This window comes from Talpa europaea (assembly GCF_964194135.1).
Source record: "Talpa europaea genome assembly, chromosome: 2".
Classification (NCBI taxonomy): Eukaryota; Metazoa; Chordata; class Mammalia; order Eulipotyphla; family Talpidae; genus Talpa; species Talpa europaea.
Genome location: NC_140068.1, coordinates 127697379 through 127705844, shown reverse-complemented (window position 1 = coordinate 127705844; position 8466 = coordinate 127697379). Strand labels below are relative to the sequence as shown.

Below are 8466 nucleotides of genomic sequence, written 5' to 3'. Positions count from 1 at the left end.
CGGCGGGTCCAGAGTCGGCGGGGACGGCAGCTGCACGGGGCGGCCACGCGGGCCACGGCGGCCTGTCCCTCCCCCGCCCCCCCGCCCCTCCCGCCCTCCCCCTCGGTTCCCTCCTCCCCCCCCTTCCCCCCCCCGCCAGTCCGTCTCTCGCCTCTGCCCCCTTCACCCGCCCCGCCCTCTCCTTCCGCCGTGACTGCTTTTCCTAAGATTCCATTCAACACGCACCAGGGATCTGAGTCTCTGCAGACCAGCCTGGCGTTTGGAAGCGCCCCTGGGCCGCCTGCCGCGGGCGGGGGCGACGCCTGGACACCCCGCGCGGGCCCCCGGGCGGCTTCTGTCCGCGGCCCCACGAGCTCGGCCGGCCGTGCACGGGGACGGGACGTGCGGAGCCCGCGGCCACACGGCGGGACCCCGGAGGGCAGAGCGAGGACAGCAGGGCCGGCAGGGGCCCAGGGAGAGGCCGGCGGGCGGGGGGGGGGGGCGGGGAGCAGCCCCCACCTGCGGCAGCCCAGGCAGTGCCCGCTGAGGGCCCCACCGCACTGGGCCGCGCCTGGCCCCGCCCACTGGCCGCACCTGAGCGAGAAGCTGCCCTGAGCTCTGAGGCCTCAGACGCGGCCCCTCCTTGTCATCACTTTCCTCGTGGCCTCTTGGAAGTCTTTGTTCCTCAAACCGTAGATGGTAGATGCCGGGGTTCGGCAGTGGGGGGACCACGGTGTAGAAGACGGAAATGATCTTGTTGATTTCAGGGGACAGATGGGCATTGGGGCGCACGTACATGGAGATCGTGGTCCCGGAGTAGGTGGTGACCACGGCCAGGTGGGAGCCGCCGTGGAGAAGGTCTTCGCGGGCCGGAGGCGGAGGGGATCCTTACGATGGCGGCCACGATGAAGACGTGGGACACGAGGGTGGGGAGGAGGCACACGCGCAGCCGGCGATGGACAGGGCGAAGACGACCATCTCGGTGAGGTAGACGCGGGAGCAGGAGAGCCGCATGGAGGGGCAGGTCGCAGAAGAAGTGGTTGATCCGGTTGGAGCCACAGAAGTCCAGCCTGAAGATCATCAGGCAGGGCAGGACCCCGTGCCCACCCTGGTCACCCAGGAGACGGCCACCAGCTTGGCGCAGGTCTCGGGGCGCATCAGGAGGGGGTAGTGCAGGGGGCTGCAGACGGCCAGGTAGCGGTCATAGGCCATCGTGGCCAGGAGGAAGCACTCGGTGGCCCCGAAAAACACAAAGAAGTAGAGCTGGGCCATGCAGGCGGGGAAGGAGATGGCACGGCCCGGGGACAGCAGGCTGGCGAGCAGCGGCGGCACGACGGTGGAGGTGTCCCAGACCTCCAGGAAGGACAGGTGCTTGAGGAACGTGTACATGGGCGTGTGCAGCCGCCGGTCATGGCTCGCCACGGCAATGATGACGACGTTCCCCACCACCGTGAGCACGTAGATGAACAGAAAGATGGCAAACAGCAGGGACTGCCACTCGAGAAGGTTCTGGAACCCCAGCAGCTGAAACTCAGTGACAGCAGACACATTTGGGGGCTCCATCGCCTGCGGAGGGGAAGAGACCTTGGAAAGCACTGCGGACAAGGCATGAAAATCCTCGGTGCTATCTGGAACATGAGAGACTGTCTTCGAGCACTCCCGTCTCCCCTACAGCTTTCTGGAAGAACGTGCGCGGCTCCCCCTGGCTTTTAGACCACTGTAGTTTCAACCCATTAGGCGAAAGGGGCCCAAGAGTTGGGGGAGGGCCTCAGCAAGCTCCACTCACCAGGCTCTCTGAGATCTAGAAGTTTCAGGTTCAACACCACAGGTAAGAAGGGGCTCACTGAGCCAAACACAGGAAATACAATTAATAGCCGGGCCTCCCTGGTGGCGCGAGGGTTAAGTCTCAGCACTGTGAAGCTGTCGCCAGCCACTAAGGCATGAGTTCAATCCCCAGCCAGGGAGTGACCCACAAGGCGAGACAGACCTCTTCTGTCTCCCCGCTGCTCCCCTCAGCAGCGTGTTTCAGTAGATCTGCCTGTTCTACTCCCCACTCTGTCTCTGGTCTCTGGTAAATCCTCTCCCCCCCCCCAACCTTTGGCCTGTACCCCAGTTCTTTATGCATAAATAAATAAACCTTTAAAAAATTAATAGCTATGTTTTCCTGGAAAGGGCCTGGGCCCTTTCCTCCCACAGGTGACCCTCATCTGGAAACAGGTCACACCTGGCCCGTCTCCCAGCCCCGGGAGACTGTGTTCTGCCCTCAGTGTTTATGGACACCTCCTCCGGGCACTTGAGCATCTGAGTGTGTCTGTGTGTGTCTGTGTGGCCAGGGCTGAGCCAGCCTGCATCTCCACTGGTACCTTCTCACCCAGGTGGACACCAGCTTAGTGATCGGACTTTGTGTCCAGTCAACAAGTCACCCCTCCTTTTTTTCAAGGTCTAGCCTAGTTCTGGATGAAGCCAGCATCCGCCTGCCATCAGGGGCTTCCCTCATCAAGGACTGAGCGTGATGTCACCTCTGTAATGCCCAGGCCCAGGACTCCAGCCGCAGGCCCTTCCACCTCCCTCCCTCCCCCTAGAGACTATTTCAGGCGCTTCTCCAAAACCTTCCAAGACTTTTTGTGTAGAAAAGTGATGAAGTTGAAGTACCAGGAGGCCCTCCTTCACCGCCCCCCTCTGTCTCCCAGGGAGCCCGATGGGTGGTGCATCACCCCTCCTCCCCCCCTCTCCCGCAGAGGCTGCACCTGAGCCGGCTGTGGCTTTATTTGGTCTCTTGCCCAAATTAACCGACACCCCCTGGAAATGCCGCATCCCCCCAAGGAGCGCCGCCCCTCCCACCAGACTGCTCCAGTCTCCCTGCGCCCCAGGCACACCCGTCCTTCCTCCTGGGAAAGTGGACAGAGCAGCTGCCACAGCAGAGGCCTCTGCTAGGCTGGAAACCAGAGCACAAAGCAAATGCTTTGGCGAGGGGCTTGGGCGTGAGGCTGCAGGGAGCGGCCAGTTCAGGGCTAAGGAGCCATGGTCTCTGGAGCTCTGCAGTGAAAAAGGCCCCTGGCTCCACCTGCTGGCTGCGCCCAGGAGCTGGCCCTGCTGTGTGGTGTCTGCTCTCTGTGCCTAGGGCCTGCCTGCCCTGCTCCCTCCCAGCCGCTCCCCACCCTCCTCAGAGGCACCAGACCTCTGGGTCTCTGTTCTGACCCCATCTCAGCTCCTGCGCACAGCACAGACCACAGTCTCTGGCCTTCTCTGCTCACTACTGTTCCTGGGCCCTGCCCCAGGGCAGGCTGACCCCAGGCCAGTCCAGGAGCCCAGGCTGAGGGGAAGCGTGACCCCACAGGGCAGCGAGTGATGCAATTCACTTTGGAACATGGTCCTTTCCTGCCATTGCTCCCACTTCCATGACATGAGCAGTGACCGGACAAAGGCAGAATTTAAATGCCGAGACCACCAGGACCTGGTTGACGGGGTCAGCATGGGCAAAGTGGTTGGGTCACAGGGCATTTGGCCCCATTTCTGAGTCACCTAAAGTCCCCCTCAAACGCAGTCAAAGACACAAGGGAAAAAGGACCTGCTGGGCCTAGCCCTTTGGGGCAGGATGGGGTGCCGGGGTGACAGGGTGGGGGGTTGGCGGGGGTGGGGGGTGGCAGGGGTGGGGGTGCGAGCAGGTGGTGGGGTGATGGGGGTGGGGGTGCAGACCTGCTTGGGGCTGACATCAAGTCCTGGCTATTCCAGGGACTGGATCACCTGATTTACAATGAGCTCAGCCAACAAGACCCGCCCCGAGACAGAACCTCCCAGGCGCCAGCCCCACATCTCACTTCACAGCTTCCCTGGAGCCTTTATGGAAATAAACAGGCCCCAGTACCACAGACCTCCCGCCATCCAGGGCCACCAGGCGCCTCTGGGCTAGGGCCTCCCTGCTGCTCTCCAGGCACCACAGGGCCGGCGATCCCACCTGGACAGAGTATCCGCAGGGCCTGCAGCCTCAGGCTCGCAGTCCCTCACCCACAGGCATGGCCTCTGGCTCCAAACACACCTCTCCTGGTGGCCTTCTGAGCCCTGGGCCTACCTGTCCATCTCCCCGGCACATGGTGCCCACGGTCCTCCCTGCTGCCAGCTCGGCCCTGCTGCCCTCCACCCCGCACACCGGCCCTGGCTCCCTCCTGTGAGCTGCGACTGGCCATCTTCTGCGGGTGACGTGACTGGAACACGCTCCACCTTTCAGCAACCCAGGTCTCCTGGGGCCTGGCCTTCGGGGAATCCTCCTCCCAGGTATTCTTCCACGATTTGCCAACCGAGTTAATAAGCAGCAAAAGCAAACTTTTGAGACTCCCCGCTGCCCAGGGGGCTCAGGCATGGGCAGCACCCCTGGGACCCAAGCAGTTCTTTGGAAAACTTTTTTAAAACGTAGCTTAGGATGGCCCCGGAGATGCTGAACTGGACTGACTCAAACAAATGGGTGTTTCTTGAAAATCTAGGGAGCAGGTACCCAGGAGCCCATCCTGAGGACAGACGGGTGCCAGCGGCCTTCCGCTTCACACTGCAGTTTCAGGTGTGCCCACGAGAGCACATCCACGCACCCATGCGGTGAGACCCCCACCTAGGCCAACTTCCAGCGACCAGAGCACCTGCACCGAGGGCGTCTCCCAACTCAAGGAAAACGCAGCATCTCAGCCTGGAAAGGCCTGAGCGGAGCCCTCCACGTGCCCCCGCCCCCCTCTTACCAGCAGGACCAGAGGCCGCTGCATGGGGGGGCACTGCCTCACAACGCACTTGTGCTTGACTTAATAACTTATTTTCCAAAATAATGTTATCCGTGTGTATATTTTTCAGAAAACTTGCAGACAGAAGACGGCCAGGGCACGGCGCGTGCATGAGTGCCCGCTGTGAACACGCTCAGGGGCACGGGCGGTTGCACACACACAGGTGCATTTTGGGGCACTGGGTGAGGAGCCGCTGCAAGCTCTAGCTGGCACCACCGGGTCTTGGAGTGCCCGCGGCACCAGGAAACCTGAGTTCATGGGGGCGAGGCTGCGGGGAAGAGTGTCCAGGCTCCTGGATGGGGTCCCGGGCAGAGTCCTGGGCAGGGTGGAGTCCACTACGCTCCACCCGAGTTGGCCCCCTGATGGCCCACCCCCCAGCTCTCCTGTTCCTCGCGGGCAGCACGCGCCCTGCGGCTGCGGCCTTGGCTGGCCTTAGCCCCTCTCCATCACCGTCTTTCTCACTGCTAGAGGTGGGGAAGATAACAAGCTGCACCCCGGCCTGTGGGCAGGCTTCTTCCATGAGGTCTTCACACTGGGCCCCCACTCTTTGCCTGGCATGCTGCAGCCAGGGGTGGAGAGCAGTGCAGGCACCCAGGGAGCAGGCGAGCAGGCAGGTGGGCGGGTTCCAGCAGGTGAGAGCACAGGGTACAGTGGGACCTGGGGACGCCCAGGCCACCCACCCCATCAGCGCTGCCATGTGAGGGTGGCCGGCAAAGGGCGCTGGCACGCAAGCCTCACAAGGTCACCCCAGCACTCACGTGCCAGCAGGCGACCAGCCTGAGGTTTGGCCTGAGGAGCCTGGGGGGGGCGCCCGGCTCAGGTGTGCTGACATCCGAGGGGCCCCTCGCCCCGGCAGAGGTGCGACGGAGGAGAGGCTGGAAAACGTCACCTCCAAGAGGCAGCACGGCCATGGCAGACGTGCGCCCCAGCTGCATCCCGAGCCGGCCGGCCAGAGCAGGCTTCCCCAGGCTTCCAGTCCCGGCCCTGGGAGCACATGCAGGCCCAGGACTGGCCTCAAGACCTCTCTGCGCCCCAGGCTGTCCTCCCCACTCCCCAGACCCCAGCCTCCACTGCCCGACCAGCCCCAGGCGCCCGTGCCATCCCCGCAGCACCACTCTGGCCCGCGTCCTCACCCTGGCACGCGCCCTCGTCCCCAGCACAACGGCCTGCTCTCACTCAGGCGGGCGCCCCTGGGTGCGGGTGCACCATCAGCTACAAGTCGGCATCTGTGTATCCGTCTCCACCAAGACAAGCTCACAGATACTTTGAGATGTTCAAATCCTCACCCGGAAGTACCTTCCAGAATCCCTCCTTCCTCTTTCCCACGCGGTCGCTGGGACACTTCCTCACGCCCACGCGGTCAGCCCCTCCATCCCGCACAGGGGCCGGGCAGGGGTGCCGGAAACTGCCATCGGTGGTCACTCTCACGCTGACCAGATGTGCTGAAGTCACCTCAGTCTAGGCAAAGTGACCTGCCCCCTTGGCATGGTGGTGCATGGTCCCGGCCGGCCATTTCCTGGGGCGGCTGAGTTGGGGCTCTGCTCATTCCATGGCGGGCCCCAGCACAACGTGGCAGGAGCCCAGGGATTGGGGCATGTGGGGTGCACCAGGCCCAGGGGTGGGAGGGCCGCCCAGGCAGGGGCAGGTCTGTGAGGCAGGGAAGGGGAAGCAGGAGTCCAGGGGGAGCCCTGGCGAGCTGTGGGGGCTGCCACCCCGCGGGCCCAGGCCGGGGTCTGGGGGCCAGGGTGTGTTGTGCTCGCTGGGGACGGGGCAGTCAGCAGAGGAAGCCCAGCCAGGAGCTTTCTATGGGGGTACTCCAGGGACTCGGCAGTTACAGGAGGGGTGGAATCTCTACCTGTAAGGGTAGAGGCGCCGCTCCAGACGGGCCTTCAGGAGGAGGTCTTCCGGGTCCATGGAAGGAAATTCTAAGACTCACACTTGAAGCCCCGCACGGAGCATCACTGGGTTCGGTATGAAAAAGGGAATGATTATAAAACTCCTGTGTTTCTTCAGAAGTTTCATAGATGACAGTTATTCATCAGAGCACAGTGTGGACAAAGTCTGGATCCAGCTCCAGCAGTGCAAACCCCGCCTCTGAACAGGGTGAGGGGGTGCCCGATGGTCTGTTTAGACCTGCTCTCAGAACCACTCCCAGACCCACGGGCCCTGGGCGTGGGCTCGGTGCGGGGGAGGGTCCAGTACCCCAGGCCTGCTGGTTACCTCAGATGTGCCTTCCCCAGAGTGCTGAGGGCCCTGGGGGTGGGCCTCAGGGGAGCCAGAGGCCTCTCTGCTCCCTCTCCCTGGGGGATTCTGCAGTTTGGACCCTTAGAGGCCCTGCGAGAGAGACTTCTTTTATCATTTAAACCCCCTCTGGAATCAAGCGAGTGAAGCGTGGACACAACTTCCAAGGCCACCACATGGAAGTAGCATCTTCACCAGCCCCCCCCCCCCCCCCCCGCCAAGTTATTAAGAGGAGAACCTCCTCCTCCCCAGGCTGGGGCCACCCTCCTCCCCAGGCTGAGCACCCAGCGGGAGGCGCCAGCTCAGAACAATTAGCCCTGGCAGGCAAGTCCCAGGGTACCGCCTTCCTTCCTTACTTCCTCTGGGGCACAGTGTGTGCGGGGGTGATGGGTTTGCGTTTATTCAATGCAGGTCAGATGCCAGACCCTGCCATACCACTCAGGCCAGCCCAAGGCCCAGGGCCCACCAGCTGCAGGTGGAGAGAGTTGAGGCTCCCGGGGAAGAGGGGGCGCCAGGGCGCGGAGGGGGTTCGCCAGGGCACAGAGGGGGGTGTGCCAGGACACAGAGGGGGTACCAGGGCACAGAGGGGGTGTGCCTGGGCGAAGGGAGGGTGCCAGGGCGCAGAGGGAGTGCTAGGGCACAGAGGGAGTGCCAGGGAGCAGAGGGGGCATTAGACCAGGTCAGAAGGGAGGTCTTGCCTCCAGGTCCTTCACCATCATGCAGGCTTTCGGGGCAACTGCAGGGTGATAGTAGGGTTCCGCTCATAGGGCCACCCAGGAATCGCGCACATAAACGTCGCTGCACATGGGTAGGGCAGGTCGGAGCCTGTCAGCTGAGTTGCGGCCTAACAGCCTGCTCACGGGTGGGGTGCACCCTGTGCCGGCCCCATGTCCACCTGGGGGAGCTGCTTTCCATTCATCAGGGTCTCCCCAGGAAAAGCGTGAAACTACCAGGACGTTTGATTCCCACAGCAGGGAAGCTGGGAACCCTACCCAGCAGCCCAACGAGCCACATCCCCAGCCCCCAGAGAGGGCCTGCGAGCCCGGGGCTGCCCAGTGACCACCCGTGGGTGCCTCCCCGCCCAACAGCCCCTGGCGGCGGCCACAGGCCCTGGCCTCGCCTGGAAAGAAAGTCAGAGCAGGGCCGTGCGCCCCGCGCCTGTAATGGTTAGGATTTCACCTTCAATTTCCCAAACAGTATTTTTTGATTTTGCTTTTTAAGGGTCCAGCTCTGATCACATTACTTCTTACAAACTTTGAAAATGTGCTTATTTCTAAGCAAAATAACTGAAGATAAACTTGTACTTTTTTTGAGTGCTTTGCCTCATGCTGATTTCCCTCTTGGAAAACCCTCTTCATAGGCCGCCGCCTCCACACCAGCTGGCCGGTCGCTCTCCCTTTGTGTCCTGCAGCGGGGAGGGCTTCTCTCTGCACCCCCATGCTCGCCTGCTGGGTCCGGGAGGACCTGGGGTTCCCATTCTCGG

The 8466-nt window shown here is 62.8% G+C and overlaps 1 pseudogene across 1 annotated transcript; it reads right to left on the bottom strand.

Annotated features, from left to right (window-relative positions):
• Positions 1 to 605: 605 nt before the first annotated feature.
• Positions 606 to 1542, bottom strand: LOC311188325 (olfactory receptor 11L1-like; annotated as a pseudogene). The gene has a single exon. The product of its transcript is annotated as an olfactory receptor 11L1-like (transcript).
• Between the last annotated feature and the right edge of the window lie 6924 nt (positions 1543 to 8466).